This window comes from Rhineura floridana, chromosome 4 (assembly GCF_030035675.1).
Source record: "Rhineura floridana isolate rRhiFlo1 chromosome 4, rRhiFlo1.hap2, whole genome shotgun sequence".
NCBI lineage: Eukaryota > Metazoa > Chordata > Lepidosauria > Squamata > Rhineuridae > Rhineura > Rhineura floridana.
In genome coordinates, this window is record NC_084483.1 from 102,368,312 (window position 1) to 102,392,739 (window position 24,428).

The following is a 24,428-nucleotide window of genomic DNA, read 5'->3' on the forward strand; positions in this document are numbered from 1 at the left end:
TTAACAGATCCAGCAAGCCTTGCACTGTTGCCAGTAAAAGGGAATTGTTTCAATGGTGCATTTAATATGTGTCATTGCAGCCATTTCTTTTCCCCTAGCAGTAAATCTGTATACAGTATAATGGAGACTGCACCCTCATTGAATATTACATGTGAATAACTGTATGAATGTACAGCTCAGTGACTTGTGTACCCAGGTATACAGACTGTACACTCATTGAATGTAACGTGTGAACAGGGCCTACATGTGTGAAGGTATGTTTTGTTTTATTTTTTGCTTATCAAGGAACTGGCTGTGGATTTGGAGTGGTTTTGCCTATGGGAGCTTTTGAAATCCAAAAACTGTGCTTACTCATGAGTCAGCCTCTGATCCAAGGAATTACATATTGGCTCAAGGCTGTGATCCTGTGGGTACTCTCCAGGAAGAAGTCCCATTGAAGTTAGTGGGTTTTCTTCTGGGTAAAGATGCTTGCACAGAAGTAAGCCTAACTGATTTCAATGGTCCTTTCTCCTGGAGAAGAAAAATGGAAATGGACTGCCTTCAAGTCAATCTCAACTTATGGTGACCCTATACATAGAGGTTTCATGGTAAGTGGTATTCAGAGGTAGTTTACCATTGCCCTCCTCTGAGGCTGAGAGGCAGTGACTGGCCCAAGGTCACCCAGTGAGCTTAATGGCTATGTGGGAATTTGAACCCTGGTCTCCCATGTCATCGTCCAGCACTCTAACCACTACACCACAGGGTGCACTGCATTTTGAAGAGCCATCGAAAAAAATTAATGGGATGTATTTCTTAGTACGGTGGTGCACTTTCCTTACCTAGAAAGTAAACCTTACTGATATAAATGAAGTTCAGGTAGGCTTACTTCAGATTTAAGGATGAAGGTGTTAACATATTTCGGATTACAATCCTAAAAACACACTTACTTGGAAGCAAGCCTTAGTGACCACAGTGAGCGTTACTTCCAAATAAACATACCACAGACTGCGCTGCAAGGTTGCAATCCTGCACACACTTATCTAGGACCTAGCGCCATCCAATACAGTGGGACTTATGTCTGAGTGAACATGCATAGGGTAGCACTGCAAGGATGGATGTTCACGCAAGGCAGTATTCTGTGCAATCTGATCTAGTATGTGCCTGTTTGGAAGTAACTACTCTGGAGTATTAAAGATCCTTGTGTAATGCCTGATCCATTTTACAGCATTTGTGAAAAGCTGCTTGTGATTGACAGATGCAATTCTAGGCACTTAGAGCCTGGTGGCGTTAGAATCCTAGAATAGAGTTGGGTCCTATAAGACCATGTAGTCCAACCCCTTGCTCAATGCAGGAATCAATTTTAAAGTGTTCCTGACAGGTGGCTATCCAGCTGACTCTTGAATACCTCCAGTGTTAGACAGCCCACCACCTTCCGGGTAATTGGTTCCATTGTTGTACCACTCAAACAGGATGTTTTTCATGATGTTCAGTCGAAATCTGTCTTCCTGCAACTTGAGCCCATCATTCTGTGTCCTGTACTCTGGAACAATTGAGAAGAGAACCTGGTCCTCCTCTCTCTGGCAACCTTTCAAATACTTGAACAGTGCTACTATACCTTCCTTCAGTCTTCTCTTCTCAAGGCTAAACATACCTAGTTCTTTCAGGCTCTCCTCATGGGGTTTTGTTTCTGTTTTTTGGAGGGTTTTAATGTAAATCATACAAAGTGTTGCTGTACTTCACATATTCACAGAAACAAAAGCAAATAATTTACTATAGGAAACTTCACTCAAATTGCAAAATAAACTGAACATATTTAAAGTGAATGTCTGAACTACATCAAATGCCTTTATATTGTTGTTTCCTCTCTGCTAAAACCTGACCAGACCAGCACAGCACATGTCTTGTTTCTGTTATTTGGACTGATTGCAGATGTTGCCACCGCTCACCATATGCTCAGAGGCACGTTACCAAATTCTTCCAAGCTACACAGGAAGTGGATTGGACTGTGAAAGACCAACCCAAAATGTGTTTGCATTTTGACAAATTTGTAGGGCAGTACAATATCTCAGAGAGCAGGTCAGGTTTCCTGCTCCCTGGTGCATTCACTATAGCCACCTAATTTCCCTGCATTTTAAAGTTTAACAGAAATATCTGTAGCTATAGCTATATTCTTAAATCGCAAGTTTTTTAAGCTATTAGTGAATTCTATCTATTCAGTTTGGTCCATTGTTTTGTTTGAGCCACAACAAAACATCAATATTCTGTAAACAAATAAAATGAAACACAAATATTGAAATACTAAAAATCAAATTTATCATACTAAAATCCAAAATTATTTTTAGTCTGTAATATGAGCAGGGTGTCAACAGGGTTGGGTTGGCCTTGGAAGTCAAAAACTGTGGTCACCAGGAACCTACAATTTCTGAAAGGAGTAGGGTCCTGCCCTTTATCTCCAAAAATTCAGTATGAGGTCAAGGACAATATCCTGCTTCTTTCCCCAGATTGGTGTGGGGGGGGTAGAGAGAGATTGTTTACATACAGAATGAAAAGAATGTTTGGCAGAACAGCAGCAAATGCAAGTCTTAGGAACCCTGCCCTCAGACATAAGATAAAAGTTTGATCCACTAGTTAAACTCATATGGACTTTCATCACAATAGGCAAGATTCTAGTATCAGTTCCTCAAAGCCACAGGAGTGCCTTTAACTCTCAACATGAAACTCAGAACTCAATTTTGGAATCCTTTCTGATCCAATGTAGCACAAAAGCCTCATATTTCCTTTTCATTGAACATTTATGGATACAAACAGACTTCTACTTTTTCATTCATCACAGCAACCACTGCGAGCCACTAGCCATCCTGCCTCCTTTGAAGCTGGAGAGATGAATGAGAATCACACAAACAGCTGCTCTGTTATCTCCATGGATAAAGGGAGATGTAAAGGTTGTTTGGGTACATGAAGGGCAGATGTGCAACATACTTCTCTTCCAAGCAGTCGAACCATTAAGCACCATTGCTTGGAAAACAGGTACCTATAACAAGAGCACAGTTTCTTGCTTTTGGGTGTAAGGACACGCAGGCTTAGATGCTGATCCTAGCCATGACACCACTCCAATCCTCAGTTCTCTTCTATTATATACAGTATAAATGCAGCAAGAATTAAGTCATATGATTAAACAGATGAATTGCAGGATAGCTTTTACCTATTGTCACATTCTTAAGTCCTAGGGTTACAGACCTCAAAAGAATAAATCAGCATTGAAGTTTGATGGAATCTGAAAATATAAACCATTCTGAAAACACAGTACTGTAACAGAAAGAACAGACCAAAATATAACATGCTACAAAAATACTGGAACAGCAGTTTATTCTTCTCTAGGAGCAAAGCAAGTATAATTACAATATTCATAAATAAACAGGCTAAAAAACGAAAGTATATACATATGGGTTACTTCCCAACAAAACCCTGCTACTGCATTCTTAAGAGTTAGCATATTGCTTGGTGTTACCAATCAAAGTTGCCTTTTTCCATAGCCAAAGATTTACAAGGTAACTCATGGCTTCTACATCAGGCAGGAAGTTTAGGAATATGCAAGTCTGTTTCAGATATTACTCAAAAATTGTATTCAGATACAAAATTAAAACACAGTTTAATGCTATGTGAATGAGCCTCAAGCATTTACATTTCATTTGAACAAAGATCAAACTGATTTTTGATTCTGGCTTGTTTGGATAAACTATAGTTCAAAACTAACTGTAGTTCCCAGTTTGGACAAAACAAACTGCAGTTAGTTGAAAACTAGTGGAGCCTTACAACAAAATGTTGCAGTATGGAGTGCTGCTGTTCAGCCACTCCAATCCACTCCTTCTCCCCCACTCCTGGTTTTTCTCACCCCAATAGCAGGTAGCATTGTGTACCTACTGAGCATGCTCAGTCCTCATTGGGTGTTTATCACAACAATGTGATAAACACACTGATGTCCAATGCCAGCAACATTAAATGCTTGGATTTCTCTATTTCTGTCTTTGGTTAAAAATAGCTTTTTAGTATGAACCAGGAAGTTACCTAGTAATCTCCCTATTCTTTTTACATCTGTAGCTCTTCTGCTACTCTCCCTTTCCAGTTACTCCATTCCATTCCCCCCCACTCCATTCCATTCCCCCTCCCACCCTGTTTTCACTTTCATTTTCCTTCCCCCTACTCAAGAGACAGCCAGCATTTCATGGGCATTGAGCATGCTCAGTCTTAATTAATCTGTTTTTGGAGTGCCCCCTTTAGGATTTTTTCTTAAGATGTTTTCGTACTTGTGCAAACCTTGGGGTTACTAGGTATCTTCCAACATCTGCCTCTTGAGCATGAGTGGTATAGTTTTAAACACTCAAAGACTTAAGATTGGTACTATAGATAGACAATATTAATTTATATCTGTTCTTCATAGATACACCAGAGAAGAGATCTAGCACATAACACTAAACTGTGTTTTGGCACTACATGTGATGCAAAGAGAAAACATAAAAATAAGTTATTATTTTGACATTTGAATGATGTTTTCTTCTACAACTACTAGTCTGTTCCAAACCATCAACTGTCAAAACTTAATTTGTTCATTTAATTTAGCCTAAATGCACTCAAACTCAAGCATGTTCAATTTACATGCAGGTCAATCACATGCCATGTCCATGAGAGAAACCCCCTCCAAAGTTGCTAGCAGATTTTTGTTCATCATAAACAAATTGCTTTTGCAGTCAAGGGACAAAATAAAACACAGAGACATCAGCTTGGGTTGAACAAGGGCCACTTTATTAAATTACAGCAAGAAAAAACCCAATTTAAAGTGACCTGCAGAGGGAACCCTAGGTGCGGGAACTGTCTATGAGCAAGTAGCTTGACAAACAGCTCTCGGGCGACCAGCCTGCTGGGGTAAGGGCAAGCCCATCTACTTACCCCTTACCCTGACCACACCTTGTAAGTGAGTAGGAGGGCCTTCCCACATCATCCCCACCCGGGGCCGAATAACCCCTGGGTAGATGAGATGAGTTGGCCCCAAAGGCAGCCCATATCCTGTCCTCAAGCCGCATAGCCGTGACAGACAGGCCTCCGGAACCGCCAATCATCTCCAAAGGTGCCTAAGGGGGCCACCTAGCTGTCCTTAACTATTCCCTTCCTGCACCTTTCCGCCACAAAAGGGGGACAAATCTTATTTAGTCCCCCTTTGCCCCACTGCCGAGAAGCACCTCTCGCAGACACCTCTGCAGGTCCCCAAGAAATAAGTCGTTACCTGTGTCAGACAGATGAACGCCGTCGGCCCTGTAAAGCTTACCCTTGCCAGTGCTGAATGTGGGGATGTGGAATGGTTAAATCTCCGTGCCCAAGAAGAGCCTACCAAATCCTTTAGTTGACCTTCTCCTGTGCCCAGTCTATAGCCCATGGGTCCCATACCCCACGCCACTCCCTACGTGGAAGCATGTCTGACCATATCAGACGTACAGAAGGCCAAAGCTGCCTTATCAGTTGCATGTCTATACATGCTTGAACGATGAGGACCTTGCCCTGCATCAAGCCCAGGTCATTACCACCAAGGTGAATGACCACAACGTGCGGAGTTGTCTGCACAGCACCTTGAACCACGTGCGGAGTTGTCCGCACAGCACCTTGAACCACGTGCGGAGTCGTCCGCACAGCACCTTGAACCACGTGCGGAGTCGTCCGCACAGCACCTTGTGGAAGCGTGTCTGATCACATCAGATGTATCGAAGGCCACTGTTGCCTTATCAGCTGCATGTCCATACATGCCTGAACGATGAGGGCCCTGCCCTGCATCACGCCAAGGTCATTACCACCGAGGTGAATGACCACCACGTGTGGAGTTGTCCGCACAGCACCTAGCTGGAACAAAAGTGGGTAGGAGCCCATCTCAACGCATTCCTCTCTGGCCAAGCTACTGTACTGCAGCCCATCTACTGAGGCCCAGCTGTGAGCCCATGTTCAATTTCATGGCCCTCGGGCTGCCCCAAAGACCATGCTGTGGCCACATATTAGGATGCGCGTCTGCTCCGTTACTGCCATAACGAAAACAGATTGAAGATTGTAGGCCATGAAGGCCAGCCTGGAGTTGGAGGCCATGAAGGCCAGCTGGGAGTTGGAGTATGGGATTGGGAAACCAAAAGGAAAACACCATAACACAGACAAACCTTCCTTTAAACCGGGTAGCCTGCAAGCAAAGTTCGTAGTACCTTGAGTCTAACCGGGGAGGAACACCTGTCCCTGAGCAGCTTATGCTGGGGCTTCTTCTTACCCCTGTGAAGGGCTCTTGCCTCCTATCTCACTGTTGCATATATCCTTCTGCAAAAGGGAAGGAAATCATTTATGAGTAAGTACACTTTACCAACTACTAGTTCATTGCAGCTAACCCAGTTCCCCTAAAGCGCAGAGATTTCAGATAATTGTTATCAGAAATCCCAACAAAGAAAGGTTTTGTTATTGATATAAAATCGTCAGGAAAGGGTGAAGAGTCTGCCTGGATCTTAAAATGCAGCCTCTGTGTCAAAAACAGCTTCCGTCAAGGCAGCTCCTATTTCAGTAAAGTCCAAGATCCTGGCAATGAGGATAAGGTCCTGATAAGTGATCCGTCTTTCCTCTTTATTGCCATCCACCCATCCAGCCACACTATCATCTGCTAGACCTTCAATTCCTTGCAGAAGTTTGCATGCCCTTCTTTAATTATAACAAATGTGATATGCTTTGTTTGATATGAGACTGAATTCAAATAAATGCAACTCCTGTCTCAGAGTTACCCAGGAATGCGTAACTGACATTTGGGAAAGGATCACTGTCAGAGAGACTGCCAAGGCCTCACCCACATACTTCACTGTCTTGCACCCCCTACCTAGGCTGAACTCACACCCAGCCTTGGCCACCAAAGGGGTGTAAATAGGGCCTGGTGAGACTCGAAAGACTTGTGCAGCCTCCTCTCCCGTAATTAGTTCTGAGCCTGCAGCCACGGCTGGTGGGGAGATTCGAACCCCGGTCTCCCGGGTCACATTCCAAACACCTCAACCACTACCAGAAACTTATCCCATGTGTATGGGGTGGTGGTGCTTAAAATTGCCCAAAGGCCTGCATTTTATGAGGGGACCTTTCACACACCCCTTTTCCTGTCTTGGGTGGCATTACTGCTTTAGTAGTATTATTATTATCTACCAAGGCAAATAATACCAATTACAATATGAATGTAATAAACCCGTATATACGCCCTTATAGTGTTATAGTAATATAAATGATGCTTGAAGGGCTTGCAGCTGTACCACCTCCCCCAGCCTGGGGATTGTATATGTGTGTCTTGTTTAAACAAGCTGCTCAAGCAGCTATGAGGCCGCGCAGCCGGAGAACCACGCGCCTCCTGCCTTATTTAAATTAGCTGCCTAAGCAGCCATGGGGCAGCACAGCCTAAAAGCCATGTGCCTCCTGGAGCAGGCCAATTCAGGCCTCGCTCGGCCCACAATCGCCGCCAAAATGGCTGGAAAAGCAAGTGCCAAAATGGCGCTGACCACACGGTCGCGTTAAAAGGGCCACCGCTGATGTCCTCTCCTCGCTGCTCCGTTGCTCCGTCTGTCCCTCGCCAACGTCGCAGCTGCAAGAGGCAGGTAGGAGGGGCGGCTGGGCTTAAATAAGCCCAGCAGCTCCACCCCTAAGGTCTGCTGCATCATGCTTGCATGATAGACGCGACATGCAACTTTGCCTTCATTCAAGATGGAGGCAGCAGCTTCGTCCCAACCTGCAATTGTGCCCAGCCTGCCAGCTACGCAGCAAGCAGGGCGTTATTTCTCATGACTTTGTACAAGTACCATCTTAGTGTGACAATCCTGAAAATAACTTGAGAAGGCAAAATATCTCAGCTGAATCCCCAATATTTATACATATCTGTGTTGTGGTAAATAAATTGTTTTATAGTCCCCCAAAATGAGTTCTCTGCATTTGGGGGGGGGCTTCTGATAATTAAACTGCTACTGCACCAATTCTCCAGGAATGGGGGAGCCAAGAATGATACACACGGAAAATGATCTCCATAAGTGTTGCAACCCTTTTTGGAGGAAATCCTGCATTCCAGGTGTTTTGAATACAGAAGAGCTAATTGTATAGGGGCCAAATATGTTATAGAAAAAAATACTAGGCAGGCAATCACCATGATAAGTGACTATGTTATATACAAAATGCATTAACAAATGAGGATGGTCTTGGGCTCATTATAGACCCCATCCACAGTGCTCATTCACTGAGGTCATCTGCATGTTAGTTGTCCCCCATGCAGGACCACCAGGAGTACCCATGTACCAGGCCCTGAACCATCAGGGAATTAGGACTTTTAGCTTTCATTTTGTAAAAAAAAAAGTAAGTCAGACATCCACAAAAAAAGTTAGAAAGCAAAATGCAGTGGTCACTCTAAGGCTTCAGCCCTCAGGAGACAGCACTATTGCTAAGGATGTTTAATCACTATTGCTAAGAAATCAGAGGAAGGTTGCAACCCCCATTGCACTCCCTTGAATTAAATGAAGCTTCTTTTCTACTAAGAAAGAATTGTGATATTGCAATGTGATATGACATTTTCCAAGTACCCCCCCCCCCAGTCACTACTGGTCTGGTTGTCATCACTGGGCTGTTATTTATTAACATACAGTAACCATGAAACAAAAATACAAAAGAATCAGCAAACACAACATAAAATCACCAAACACCTTACAGTGGCAGCAAGTTAAAATGCCTTCAGACTATATTTTAACACAAGGATACTTTTGGGGACTTATCAATATTGGCTAAATGGGGGAGAGAGAGAGAGAGAGAGAGAGAGAGAGAGAAAGAGAGATGCTTAGAGTATTTGTTGCTTGTTATATATTTGTATCTTGCTTTTCATCCCAGGAGCTCAAGGTTGTGAACATTATCCTCCCCCCCTTTTATCTTTGCAACAGTTCTGTGAGGTAGGCTAGGCTAAGTTAAAATACGTACATAAGCAGCAGTTCTTACCAATAGATTATGCGGTGGGTGGGTGCAGGGGTCCCAATCCACATACACAGTACCAGGTCCAGGCCATGTTGTTGGCATCCCTGCCTTCATATTACAAAGGCCTAACTAGCCTCAACTAGAAGTTGGACACTTAGTGTCACTGGTCCCATGTTGTGTAACACACTTCTAGCAGCCTTGCTTTGGGCTGTCAGATGTCTCTTGATGACCTTTGCAGTTGTTTAATTTTTTATTATTAGCCAGTCACTTTAATAATTATCTGTATTGGTTTTAATCGTGTTTTATGTTTTACTGTCATACACCACCCTAATATTGCAGTACACAAATATTTTTACAAATAAAATTCTAAAATCAGAATGGAAGTAAGTTACAAGCTCACAACACATAAATCTGTACCCAATGTTAATTTTTAAACCAAGAATCAGGGAGAAATTCCAAGATTAGAATTTAGGCCAAGGTATACTTCATTCTCAAGATGTTGCTGGAGCAACAGTCCATCAAAAGGGTTAGAAAAGCTGATGAGGTATATTTTAATTCAGAGGTGGGGAACCTGTGCCGCTCCAGATGTTTTTTGGACAACTCCCATAATCCATGACCATTGGCCATGGTGGCTGGAGATTATGAGAGTTGCGGTGCAAAAATATCTGGAGGGCTGGCATTATCCCATATTATCAATTTTTTAAAAACAACAATAAAGTGCAATAAATACTCTGATTGTTTAATTCTAGGCATATTTGCTAACACATTAAGGGACTTCAGCCCAATGGGACATAGTGTGCACAGAATTGCAGCATAAGTAAATGTAACATTAGATATCCTGTCTGAATTCATCAATAACCTTCCTTTATAACAAAAAGGAAAAGCACTTCCATATTGAGTTTATAGCTCTGCAGCTTCCTAAGCTCTTAAAAGAAGCATGTTAGGACCAGCATAATTTTAATTCATCTGCAAAACCTAAATTTTTCAAGATATTTCTGCTTGCAGAGAATGACCATACCATGTATGCTAAAATCACTCAGAGAGAGAGAGAGAGAGAGGGAGAGAGAGAAAGTTGATCAGACTGGAAGAATTAGAGCTTGAGGGGGAATGCCCTTGAAAAATATTTGCAGGGAGGAATCAGCTAGCTTAGGAAGGATTAAATAACCATTCTCCGACCCAGTTCTCCATTACAAATACCTCTCCTGACCCCACATTTGAGTTATCCTCACAAATGTGAGATTCGGAACATCCATTTGTCAAAGTAACATGTAGTGAGAACTGTAATGAACCACACAGTGTGAAGCTGTTAGTTGCCTGCTGCTAGTTATCTTGTGTATTTTAATGGATGCTGTATGATGCTTAATAACAGTGTGTATATGTTTATTGTTTTATTGACTTGCTTTATTGTTGTATTCCCACCCTGAAGGAGTGAAGGGTGGGTTAGAAATACCATAAATATATAGTTCTGCTCTACTACAACTCTGCATACCCAATATAAGCTATCAGCAAGGCTCAAATAAGTCAGAAAGATCTCCACCTGAAAAACACACTCAGGGTTTCTGAGGTATTCCAAAGCAACAAACGTCAGCATCACACCACATACAGCAGTGTACAACCTTCAAAATGCAAAACAATAAAGAGAAAGAGGGCTTGCTTTTAGACTGCACCTCCCATTACTGAGAAATGTCATGAGCAGTCCATAAACATAAGCAAAAGCTAGCAAAATTCTGCTCCCTGATGTTCAAACAAATAAACCTTAATATAATGAAACAAGCACAAGGAAAGACAATATGAAATTGGAGCATGCATTGAATCATGTCAATTGCATAACGTAGGCTATGCTGTCAGATCTACAGTACAATGTTGTAGTGCAGCTTACTTCTAATACTTTCTAATTTTTCCTTTCCCTAATTTCCTGTTTCTGACTACATGAAATTTTTGGTCCCACTATATTCTAACTATCCACAACTGCACCAATGTCCCTTTTGATACTACAACTGCCTTACCTGCATTACTACAGTCTGCTATTTCTGATTCTCAGTACCTCCAGTTATCATGCTCTTGTAAGCTTAGGATAGACTCCAACTAATTCTTCTGTTAGTGGGACAACTTGAACAAGTGCAACTGAAATTCCTCCCCCCATACTCCCCATGTTGTCCCCAAATCTGCTCTGGATTGTTGGGGGTAAACCCAGAACAGATTTATGGGATGAGGGGAGATGAAGGAGAGAACATCCCATTGCGCAAGGAAAAATCCTTGCACTGACTTAGCACTACACTGAATACAACCCTTTATCTGTGCCTGTCCCTTGAAAGCACGATGGATAGTACTGGTACTATACTAATATGGTCCTATATCCTTCTAGTTCTTGGCATAAGCACATGTGAACATGTTTTTGTTATGCTTCTGTTCTTCTGTTTCAGGAGAATAGCAGCCTTTGTAAAGTTGCCTAAACCTGCAAGTCTAGGAGACATGCCTGACGCATTGTAGAAGAGGAGTTGCTCTTTCCCAGCTTTGTCCACCCGGGTATTTGGTTCAGCACTGTGGTAGATCTGAGGGCCGGGGAGGGGGGGTCGCTGTGGTCTATAGGAGTTCTTTCCCTCTCACCAAGCACCCTGTCCAGATGGCGACTGGTCTGGAATGTCTCCACCTTCTATTGGGCCAGGGAGACAGACTAGGAATACTGTTGATGTACTGTCCACCTTGCTGCCCAACAGCTTCCTTAGCTGAGCTGACAGAGATAGTCTCGGAGGTGCTCTTGAGATCCCCTAGACTTTTGGTACTGGGGGATTTCAACGTCCATGCCGAGGCTGTCTTATCTGGCGCAGCTCAGGACTTCATTGCCTCCATGACAACAATGGGGCTGTCTCAATTTTCTACCGGCCCAACGCATGTGTCGGGACATACTCTTGATTTGATCTTCGCCACTGGACATGGAGATGGTGATCTGGCGGTGGGGTGTTTTTCATCTACCCCATTGTCATGGACAGATCACCGCTTGCTGAGATTTAGACTCACAGCGGCTCTTTCCCTCTGCAAAGGTGGAGGATCTATTAAGTTGATCCGCTCCCGGAGCCGGATGGATCCCGCAGGTTTTCAGAGGGCTCTGGGAGATTTTCCGGCTGATAGGACTGGTGCTCCTGTCGAGGACCTGGTCGCACTGTGGAATACGGAAATGACCCGGGCTATTGACACGATCGCTCCCGCGCGCCCCCTCCGCTGTAGAGCTCATACAGCTCCGTGGTATACTCCAGAGCTAAGAGCGATGAAACATGAGAGGAGGAGGCTGGAGTGCAGATGGAGGAAAACTCCCAGTGGATACAATCATGCCTTGGTAAGTGCCACCAATAAGTTGTATACAAAAGCGGTAAGGACAGCAAAGAAGCTTTATTTTGCTGCCTCTATTAGATCATCCCTATGCCGCCCAGCGGAGCTTTTTAAAGTCGTGCGTGGGCTCTTACACTCTGGCCCCCACGATACTACAGAAACATCGGAAGCCAGCTGCAACGAAATTGCTGGACACTTTCAAGATAAGATTGCATGTATCCACAGGGATCTTGACTCCGATGTTGCGACAGATGAATCCATTGAAGTGTCCGGAGCACGGCCTTGTCCTTCATTATTGGATGAGTTTCAGTTGGTGCAGCTCGAGGAAGTGGACAAGGTGCTTGGAATGGTTCGGGCAACCACGTCTGTTCTGGATCCTTGCCCATCTTGGCTAGTGAAAGCTAGCATGGCTGGGACCACCGGTTGGGCCAAGGAAGTGGTTAATGCCTCCTTGAGGGAGGGAGTAGTCCCTGGTAGCCTCAAGGAGGCAGTAGTGAGACCTCTTTTAAAGAAACCCTCCTTGGACCCAGATAACTTGAACAACTATAGACCGGTGGCGAATGTCCCTTTTTTGGGCAAGGTTTTGGAACGGGTGGTTGCCGGCCAGCTCCAGGCGCTCTTGGATGAAACCGATTATCTAGATCCGTTTCAATCCGGTTTTAAGCCCGGTTTTGGCACCGAAACAGCCTTGGTCGCCCTGTAGGATGACCTTTGTCGGGAGAGGGACAGGGGGAGTGTGACTCTGTTGATTCTCCTTGATCTCTCAGCGGCGTTTGATACCATCGACCATAGTATCCTTCTGGGGAGACTCACGGAGTTGGGTGTCGGGGGCACTGCTTGGCAGTGGTTCCGCTCCTACTTCGCGGACCGTCACCAGAAGGTAGTGCTTGGGCAACATCACTCGACACCATGGACTCTCCATTGTGGAGTCCCTCAGGGGTCGGTCTTGTCCCCCATGCTTTTCAACATCTACATGCAGCCGCTGGGTGCGGTCATCAGGAGTTTTGGAGTGCGTTGCCATCAATATGCTGATGACACGCAGCTCTATTTCTCCTTTTCATCTTCTTCAGGTGAGTCTGTTGATGTGCTGAACCGTTGCCTGACCGCGATAATGGACTGGATGAGAGCTAATAAACTGAGACTCAATCCAGACAAGACCGAGACACTGCTGGTGAACGCCTTCCCTGCTCAGATGGTGGATGTTCACCCTGTTCTGGATGGGGTTACACTCCCCCTGAAAGAACAGGTACGTAGTTTGGGGGTTCTTTTCGATTCTTCCTTGTCTCTCGAGGCCCAAGTGGCCTCGGTGGCACGGAATGCATTTTACCATCTTCGTCTGGTAGCCCAACTACGCCCCTATCTGGACAGGGACGACCTCGCCTCCGTTGTTCATGCTCTGGTAACTTCAAGATTGGATTACTGTAATGCGCTCTACGTAGGGCTGCCCTTGAAGACAGTTTAGAAGCTTCAGCTGGTGCAGAACGCAGCTGCCAGACTATTGACGAGGACCAGTCGGTCTTCGCATATAACACCAGTCCTGGCGCGTCTGCACTGGCTTCCTATTTGCTTCCGGGTGAGATTCAAGGTGCTGGCTTTGACCTATAAAGCCTTACACGGCGTGGGACCTCAATACCTTGTGGAACGCCTCTCTCGCTATGAACCTACCCGCTCACTTCGTTCAGAATCTAAGGCCCTCCTCCGGGTACCAGCTCATCGGGAAGCCCGGAGGGTGGTTACTAGATCTAGGGCCTTTTCTGTGGTGGCCCCTCAGTTGTGGAACAGCCTCCCCGAAGAGGTACGCCTGGCGCCTACACTTCTATCTTTCCGGCGCCAGGTAAAGACCTTTTTATGCTCCCAGGCATTTTAATCTTTTAATTTTCTTAATCTTTCTACTTTTAACATGTATCCTTCTTAATTTGTGTTCTATTTCGTTTTTGTTGTGCTTTCTGTTGTTCGTTTGTACATGTTTTTGTGATTTTTTACTATGATATATTGTATTTTATCTTGTTTGTTCACCGCCCTGAGAGCTATTCTGCTAAGGGTGGTATATAAATTGAAATAATAAATAATAATAATAAAATAAATTGTAGAAGCACAAAACTGAGGTGAGACTGCTACACTCTTTCCCTTTATACAACCACCTGTAAATTATCCACCTGTAAAGTGTGCATACATCTGTCCCTTTGACTCATCACCTTCCAGAACACCCCTTTTGCTCAGCAGGAACTTTCAGCACTCTCATCTGGGGTTACCTTTAATGGTTCAGAAACTTTAATTGGTACACAACACAGCTGCAAGAACACTGGTTGAACCAATCAGTCAGAACATATTATATTATAATGTAATATAACAATTACACTGCCGGCCTGTCCACTTTCAGTGCTCTCTTTGGCCTTTACAGCTTTAGTTGTTTGGGATCAGCTTATCTGAAGAACCACTTGCACGTAAGTGAGACTGCCCAGACTTCAATTCGACGCTGCTCTCTGGCCCACCTATAAGGGATATTCATTTAACAACAACGAAAACTTTTCAGTTTCACATGTTGTATTAAGGACTCTTCATGTTCATGCAAGTTCCAAAACGCTGAGACATTACAGCTATTAAGGGCTGCACTGTTAGGACATGTGTTATTTAGACAATATTGTTACAGCATGGTATCCTGTCCTGTGGCTCCATCATCATAACCTTAATTACCTCAGAGCTGAATGTCCACTCCATGTTACAAGTTATTTATTTTGCTGGGCCCTGATATGGTGAACATATTAACTTAGTATGCCTGTTTGGGCCCAATATTGACTGCTACTCTATTTTGTAAGTAAGTTTTAATTAAGCTTGAATGTATCTTTGTATATTGCCTTGTGATTCTTACATGTAAGGCAGTATAGGAATAGTTTTAATAAAATTGCCTTGTTTTATCATTATTGATTGTATTTAAGAAATTTTATACACCACCTTGAAGAGGCAATTACGTCCTAAAAGTCAGTATATAAAATCAGGTAATTAAAATATTTAAGATTAAAAAAACTTTAATTAACATGCCATTCATTTGCATAGTCATTTATCCAGAGATGAAGTTGAATGAAACAAACATACTTTACTTGTTTCATCCTCCAACTATTGGACTGAATTGGATTTCTGAAAAGATGACCCATCACCAGAAGGCTAGTTTAAGGGATGCAGTGGACTCTGAAGACTTTGCGGCCATTTGGTGAACTTTTATGACACATATGAACAAACACTCACTCTAGACAATAACTCAATTACTACTTTATTTGGTGGAATTTATTGTTTTTTTCTGCTGTTCTTGGTCTAGAACCCTGCAGATGTCTTGCTCTTGTCTTTATTTTCATCTTTTGTATCCTCCAATGAGACTCGACTTATTTAATACTTCCTTTCTCTTAACCCACTATTTTAGACTGTGCTGTAACGGTAATATAACACTGATATATTGCTGCTTGTTACAGCTTATAGTTGTGTCCACATTCCTATGTACTACACGTACTGTGTGGCCCAGGGTGTGGTCTGAAGGCACATGAGGCCACCACCTTTCTGAAGCTAAGCAGGTCTGTTTGGTCAGTGCCTGGATGGGAGACCGCTTGGGAACCACATGTGTGCCACCTTGGGTTCTATGATGAAAGAAAGGTAGGATATAAATATAATAAATAAATGAATAATATTTATTTGATGTATATGTATAGACAGTTTAATTTTTTTTTAAAAACGCAACTATTGGATTGCCCCTCTGTGAATGGAAGGGGTTTTTCCCCAAGGAAGAGAGCAAGATGTTTATTTTTGCCAATTCCCCTTTATCACTGCAGTTGCCAGTGCTACCTCCACCTCCCATGCTATTCTAGAAGGTTCTCCATCCCTCCAGGGCTTTCCAGCTTTTCAGGGGCACAGGGAGAATGAAGAATAGGCAAAAATCATAGCCCTACCTCCTTCCTTCAGCACAAGAAGAACTCAGTGGAGTGCAGATATGGATCCAGCCTAGGGTTGCCAGCTCAGGGCTTGAGAATGATTCTGTATCTTTAAGAGAAGAGAAAATTCAGCCAAGTGCAGGTTTTCTTGCAACACTGTAATGGGAAAAACCACAAGGTGAAATTCTCCCTTCTCCCTGCACAACTTTTAAAGATACAGAAGACCTCTTGGTTGCCAGGATTTTTAAATTTTGTTGGAAGAAAGGAAATCCAAACACCATTTTTTAAAAAAATATAGCTAAGGAACATTACTAAGTGTCCACCTTATTCTTGGGAGTAATGTACCACTACATAAAAACCTGGGAACCAACCACCAAATAATATGAATACTTGTCCTAGAATATCTGTATTAACAAAACTTTAACTCAGACACAGTGTAAACGATACAATTATTCTGATTGATAAAATATGCATTCGGAGGCATTTCATGGTGTCCTAAGACAGGGCAGTCATAAATGCTTGTATGTCACAGAATTCAAATATGCACACTCTGCTGGACTGCAGTTTTCTCAGTCAGGGCCTACTCTTCAGAATATTCCTCTCCCTGTTGACAACATTATGCCAGCAAGTTCCAGAGCTCGGCCTCACAAAGTGGGTGGGAAGCCAGCCAGGGGAGGGGAGGTATGGCAAATGAAGCAAGCAGGGGCAGAGCCCCTAGTATCTTATTATATACTACACATCTGAAACATTGTAATAGACACCTGTGTTTTGAAAGTAGCTGTGTCCACAACTGAAGTTTTTTTCACCTAAAAATTAAGCATTTTTCTCCTTACAATGGTTAGAACAGTCTCTTGCACACCTATAAAAAAATGCATCACTTCAGTGATACAAGATTTTCCAATGCATCCTCATTTTTTGTATTTCAAAACACAAATTGATCCATAATTGATTGCACACACACTGTTCAAACATGCATTGCCATCACTTTCAACACCTGCTGAACAAGAAAAAACAATTAGCAGCATTTCTCAAGTGTTTGAAAAAAAGAACTACTTACACAAGTAAAAGGAAACAAAAACTATTGACAGGAAACAAGACCACAGCTCACTGATCATATAGCACTATGCTGACAACTGTCTGATGCTACAGTTTAGATAGCACATGAAGAGGCAAAGGTTGGATTGCAAACTCACTGCTTTGTTTCCTGAAGCAAGATTTTTTATCCTTGCATTCAGAGCTTATCTCCTTCAAAGCCATGAACAAAAATATTACACTTTCCATTTATCACAGCAGTATTTATAGAATGGAAAAGGATCATGCAAAAACATGTAGTATAGCACATATAAAACTAGACTCGAATTGGAGAGACCAAAGTTCAAGTTGCCAACTCAACCATGAAGCACACTGGACAGCAATAGACTACTCACTCTCATTAGACTACCCCCAAGTCTTTTGAAGCTACCCCAAACACTGTGTTTAGTGAAACTCACTTATCAGATTAAGGAAGCAATCCAAGTTGAGTTTACGCCAGGCTGGGAGGAGTTGGATGTGGTGGACTCCTGGCTGATCTGGTAGGCTCCTGGATGCTCTGGCATAAGCCTCTTGTCCCAGGTCAGCCACAACAGCATCGGGACCCTGATGGCACTGCTGGGGATGGCCAGCTCAGCGGAAGCCAGCAGTAGCTCCAAAAACAGGGTGTTCTAAGAGCATGGTGGGGAGGAGCTGCAGGGGGGACTTACACAGTATCCAAGTCCCCCTGGAGGGTTCCTGCAGATTCCGATCTGGCCTGATGTTCCGCCGGCAAAAAGACCGGCTCAGTAAAATTATTCTGATGGTGGTCTATGAGGAATACTGACTCCCCAGTAGGCCTGTTCAGGGAGCCAGCACTTCCCTTCCACCTCCTGCATGCAGCTGCTGACGGAGCTTGAATTCAGCCGGCTCCCGAATGGGGAGTGGATGCCGCAGAACTTTCTGCTGGCTCCTTCTCTGCCACTGCCTCTCTGCTGGCTTCCCATCATTTGGATTGCTCTCTAAGTCTAAATAGGGATGCAGCCTAAGTTATACCAAGTATGCTTATAACAGAGAATATTTTATTTTCTCAACAGGAAACATGACGAATAAAGTTACTAAGCCAATTAAAATGCTATCTTATTACTTATAGCAACTATGTAGGAAAATCCTACTTTGAATACATTTACATCAAGTTCACTCTGCTACAAGCCACTCCAATAAAGCAGAGAATCTGAATATAAATATTCTTGACCACTTTTATATGGGCTGCATGATAATTCTGTACAGACTGCATAAAACACTATATAGTGCTGAAGTACATAAATGCTTTATAAAGTACAAAAGAACAGGTCCATGCTCCAAGAAGCTTGCAATCTAACATTTGACACAAGAAAGCAATGGCTCCATTCACGTCAACTAAACACAGATCACTTTAAATGTTATATGGAGCACATAGGAACATAAAAGTAAAAATCCCATGAGCAAAGCTGATGAGGTACAACCATAGAGACAACAAGAAGAAGTCATGTGAACATGTGAAGTGGCCTTTGGGAAAAGGTTTTATTTAAATGTAAAGTGACCTATTTTGACTATCAACTTCCTCAGTAGCAGAATAGAAAACAATGGGTGCTCCACATTTTTCATGAAGTGTAAGAAAAGCATTGCCAATGAATATATATGCACTAACTTTGGAAAAAGCTCTATTGCATTCAGTGAGACTTACGTGCTAACATACATACAAAGAATCAGGCATATATTCATTTGATATTTTAACCACTCCACGTTATAAAGGCAGGTTTACTAATTTTCTCTCAAAACAGCAAAGAGAAGAAAAAATCCAGTGTTCATTCTATTCGCTATCTACTGCAAAGGATTTGCAGTATGAATGCTGCTAAAATCAACTTATATCTATCAAAGAATATATTTCCATCAGTGAAACAGGAATATTTCCAAGTTAAAAGTGGCATTTTCATTTTAGAAGCAATAGTCAAAGCAGGGTTGATAAAAATCAATGATTTAAAAATAATAAATCAAAAAAGCAGATTTTTAAAATTTAAATTGGATTTCAAAATTTTCTTAATACACTTAGTAACGAAAGAACCTAGGTAAAAGATATCATCATGAATACTAATTATACAACTCCTAATTATATTCTATGAATATGTTAACAGGAGTTTTTGGACATGGGAAATAACCTGATTAAGCCTATTCTGTAGGTGGTATACACAAAGTGCATTCTCTTTCTGTTTCTCAAGGCCTTCCCTCTCTATGTGCAAATGTAGAGAAGGTCAATGAATAGAGAATTTAGGGAGATGGGATAGGTCTGAACAAGGAGAGCACTGAAGTGGTAATCCAGCTCTCAACAACACTAGCTTGTTCTGCAGGTGTAGAGAGAATTTTTTCGTCCTTGAGAATAATTCATTCTAAGCTGAAAAATAAGTTGGGAACTTAAAAAGCAATAAAGTTTGTATGTCTCTTCCAGACAATGAACAAGAAAGACAGAGGAGAAGAAGACTGAGTTAACCATACCACCCAATATTTTAAGTTTCTCATGTTGACTTGGTTGAAATTGCCTAAATTTTATTTATCTGAAATAATTAGCCATTCAAAAATCCATGTGCATGTTTTGTTAATGTTGTTGTTTGTTGAAGAAGAAAACTAACCTGAAGAATAACAATCTTATTAGTTCAATTTAAAAGCCTGTTTGGTGGTGGTGAGTCTGGCAAAAATACATGCTAGAATGACAAAAATATCATTATTAACTGAACGGAGCTGGTTCATCTCTTGAATGACTTCACAAGTTCAGTCTGCTTTGGTACTAAAATGACCAAATTATCATCCCATTTTTTGATGACAATCTGAAAACAGAACAATTGCTTAGCGTGTACCTGCCTTCTAATGAAACCTACATCTCTGAATATGTATTAAGGTTATATTAAACAATAATGTACTTCTGCTAAAAATAATTAAACAGACTCTTCCTCACTAGTGATTTAAACTGTGATTTAAATCATTAAAACAGAGTCCTTCAGAGAAGCGATTTAAATCAATTCAACCCTGAGTCAAAGTAGTAAGACGTCATGCTTAAGTCTCCACATTATGTAAACTCAGGTAGAACAAAGCTACTTGATTTCAAAAACATGTAGACTTATTACAAGTAAAGTCCTAAGCAGAAAGGAACCACAGATACTTAAACAAGAAATCTCTTATCTTTAAAAAACATTAGTTGGACGGGAGAAGAGGGAGCTACATCACGCTGATGTTTAAGGTAATCTGCTTTCTAACTTCCAGACTTAAATCACTGCTATTTTGATAATTCTGTGTTCACTTTTAACGCATAAGAATTTAAGGTTTTAGGTTTCAAATAAATTACAACTAGAAATTCAGAGCCTCGGAAATTGAGCCACTAGGTCACATTCAGTTGGTCACATTCCAGAAGCATTACACTGCCACGTATGCCACATGTCTTATGCTTAACCTCTTATTGTAAACAGAGTCAACAGCTGGGGAATATTATAGTAAATTAGCTGCTTCATGGTCCATGTTGCCCAGGGAATGTGCTTAAATATAAAGACTGCAAATAGATTCATTTTATTACCAGTGGAAATCATGGATATGTGATCATTAGAGATATTAAGAAACAGCTTTTAAAAAGTCAGTACCCCATGATTGTATAAACACAATGAATCCTACTTATGTTAAATGTGGTATTTATTTTAATTTTAAAAAGAGCACATTAACAACTGCAAAAAGAAAAAGAAAGTTATGTTCTATGATGTTTTAAGCCAATGGTAGTATATCCAGGATCTGACAAAACATCCTCCAGTTGAGTAAGGTTTGTCCTGGAATATGCTGGCTTTAAATTCTGTTTTTGCTCATAGTTTTGCTAAACAGGGGAATGATATTAACTACACTGATTCTGGGACTTAAAAGAATTCAGTGAGACTTAGAAATTTACAGATGTAAGTGCTGAAGTATAGTTCAAAGCTAGAGTGACCTCTCTGCTCCCCTCTTCCAAGTTCTATACATGTGAGCACGCACTCTCTCCCTGCTTTGAGTTCTGTGCAAAGCAAAGAACTTGGGGGAGATGAGGTCACACTTTGTGCTGAGCATCCAGGAACAGGCAGTCACGAGAAATGTTTATGGTGGTTCATATGTGATCAAACAGTCTTACTTATAGACGCCTGTGGACGTATTTCTTGGTCCATGCTTTAATGTTAAACATCTTTAAAGCAACTCTAATACCATAAAAATCAAGTTTGAAGTCACTTCTAGAAACTGGTTTTCCTTTCTATATTAACACATCATACATCAAGAGCGCATGTGCGTGCACACACACTTACACTGAATGCAAACAATTACTTTTCTATGACTTAGGACCATTATTATGCATTTGGCATTCTCTGAAGTATACATCCATTTATTTATTTATTTTCTGTCCCACTCGGCTGTCTGGTCACACTAGTTTTGCAGGTTTCTGCAATGCCCCAAGAAATACCTGAATAAAAAGCCAAACCAGTTCCCAGCAATGTGAACAAAACTGCTGCAAAGTATAAACACATTTTGGCATGGCTGCATGAGCATCCACTGAATAATGTCCACAACAAGAAATGACTTTTCCTCCCCTTACACCCACTCCAAGCAATTTGGAACCATTTATGTTAAGACTGCAATATTATTTCCAGTGCATTCAAAGTTCGTTCCAGAAGCAATCACCTACTTTGAACAAATTTCTAACATGGCAAAGTGAAAATACACACAGATAAGCAAGGTCAAGCAAAGGCAAGACATCATTTGATTTTTTTGTATTTAATTGTTTTGGGTTTTTTTGAAGAGTTTTGAATGTTTTTATTTTATTTTTAATTCTGTTTTTATCACATATGTGTTTGATGCCCTGGGCTCCTTTGGAAGGAAGGCTGGGACATAATTTTAATAAAACACTTGATTTTCTACTTTTTAAATGTGTGAACAATTAGAACACGAACACAAAACAAAAAGTTTACTATTACCTAGAAATATATAGTGTCTAACGATAAATAGATCTAGGCCTGGGTAGTGCCTGGATGGGTAACCACATGGGCACCACATTGCTTTGGGTTCCATGATGGAAGACAGATATAAGTTTAGCAAAATTTTTAAAAAATGATATTGCCCAATAGCTAAAATATATGTCGCTGATACTAGGTAGCTAGGGAAATGTGATTATTTCTTACAGAACCTTCTCTGCCTTGTAAATTCAATTCTGATTTCTAGTATCAGAAAATGCAAGCTTCATTTACAGCAGGTGCAGCCAATGTGATGCCCTCCAGGTGTTGTGTACTACAATTTCCATCACCCATGGCCATTGATCATGCTGGCTGGGGATGATAGGAGTTATAGTACAAAATATCTGGAGGGCATGCTAACCACCCCTGATTTATGGTATCTACCTTTAAACATATGCTTATATACAGAGGTAGCCATCCAACAATTATTCTATTAGACATCCACCCCAGAAACAGCAGTTTCTTATAAATGAGAGTGACTAGTCCACTGAAGATGAAAATGGAAATGCCTTCAAGTCGATCCCGACTTATGGCAACCCTATGAATAGGGTTTTCATGGTAAGTGGTATTCAGAGGGAGCTTACCATTGCCTTCCTCTGAGGCTGAGAGGCAGTGACTGGCCCAAGGTCGCCCAGTGAGCTTCATGGCTGTGTGGGTATTCAAATCCTGGTCTCCCAGGTCATAGTCCAACACCTTAACCACTACACCACACTAGCTGAGGATGAACCAGAAGATTAATGTGCGGTAAAATATTCTGATGGAGGAAAGAAACTAGCTTTGTCCATAGTTCTAAGAAGCTCCACCTTCTGAAATGAAATACCATTTGCTCCTGGGCAAAAGCCTCACCTCTTAAGGGCACTTTGCCCACAGAAATCCTTTAAGTTAGGACTGCTCTGCAGTCCCCTCTTACAGCCCACTCCATCACAAACCCTGAGACAACCCAGACATATATTTTTAAATCTTCCATAGAGCTGACTGGAATAACAGACTCAATATTATGATGCCCTGCCTGTCACATATCCAAACCACTAGCATCCTCTGATTCCAGTCACCTGGCAGCCATTTCCATCTTACTTCTCACCGTCTAGAGGAAATTGCCAGTATGAATCATCTCCAGCATCTTCTGCCTACCTGATTTCCGCCCCCGCTCATCAACTGACCTCTAGCTGTTCATGATCACCCCAATGAAACATCATAAAATGTGACATCATGTCCATATCTTCACCTTTCAACTAACTCTAGAGGCTGCTAATGGCAAAGGTAATCAGATGAGTATAGGATTAGATACACAAATATTCTTGTTTAGTGTCTGTTTTCCTTTTGATTTCACCTACTTACTGTTTCTCCCACTTAAATACACCATTCTGTTGGATTTCTGGGATGTACTGCTTTCTGAACACATTCAAAAGTGTTAGTTCCATCACCACCCCAATGTTGCTTGGACCACTTGAGACTAGAAGAGAGACTGACTGAAGCTGTCAAACAGCAGACTTCTACTTTGCCAACAGTCCCCTAATCCAAGTAGATTTCGTAACTGAGTGGGAATATCATAGCTCCTGACCTAGCTAACAAGTGGGTGGTGACAAGAAGAGTAGCGATAGTACACTTGTTGCCAGTGATCCACATCCATTTCTCCACCATCAACTAGATCAGTGTTTCTCAACCTTTTTTTAACACCTGCTGCCTTTTAGCTAACACAGAAATCCCACATCACCCTTCCAACCTGGATCCCCTAATTATTTTAATTTTCAAAAGGACTGACATATCATGACTTCTAATTATAAATAAAATGCTGGGCTTAATAAAAAAAGAAATCAAAGCAATCCTCAAATTTTACTTATATTATCCCTATATTTGGAAACACAACCTCCCTGAGATCTTCATACGCTCCCCTGGGGGAACATGCACCACTGGATGAGAAGCATGCTCTGGATAGTGGTACTGGCCTCTCTATAACTGCTCCACTTTCATTGCCAAACTCAGAACAAAGCCTCTTGTTCACAAATCACACTATCCAGCTCACCAGTAAAGCTACAAGGTGAACAAACTCATAAATAGCTCTGACCTCCAAATATTTCCATTACCCCCTCTATCCAAAACCACCCCTCACATCTTGAGGCATCCTATCCTCGAGCACTCCTCATCACTAAAAGTA

At 41.9% G+C, this 24,428-nt stretch overlaps 1 protein-coding gene across 10 annotated transcripts in view; it reads right to left on the reverse strand.

Moving 5' to 3' along the window:
• EPB41L2 (erythrocyte membrane protein band 4.1 like 2) overlaps positions 1-24,428 on the reverse strand; it is a 194,806-nt gene that overhangs the window by 167,793 nt on the left and 2,585 nt on the right. Inside the window, exon 2 of one of the 10 annotated variants that reach the window (XM_061623840.1) lies at positions 16,236-16,326. The exons of 8 other annotated variants lie outside the window; for them this stretch is intronic. The gene's annotated coding sequence lies outside the window, so the exon portion shown is untranslated. Of the gene's footprint in view, positions 1-16,235; positions 16,337-24,428 lie in introns of those variants that run through there. One more of the 10 variants, XM_061623839.1, reaches the window with a different exon arrangement.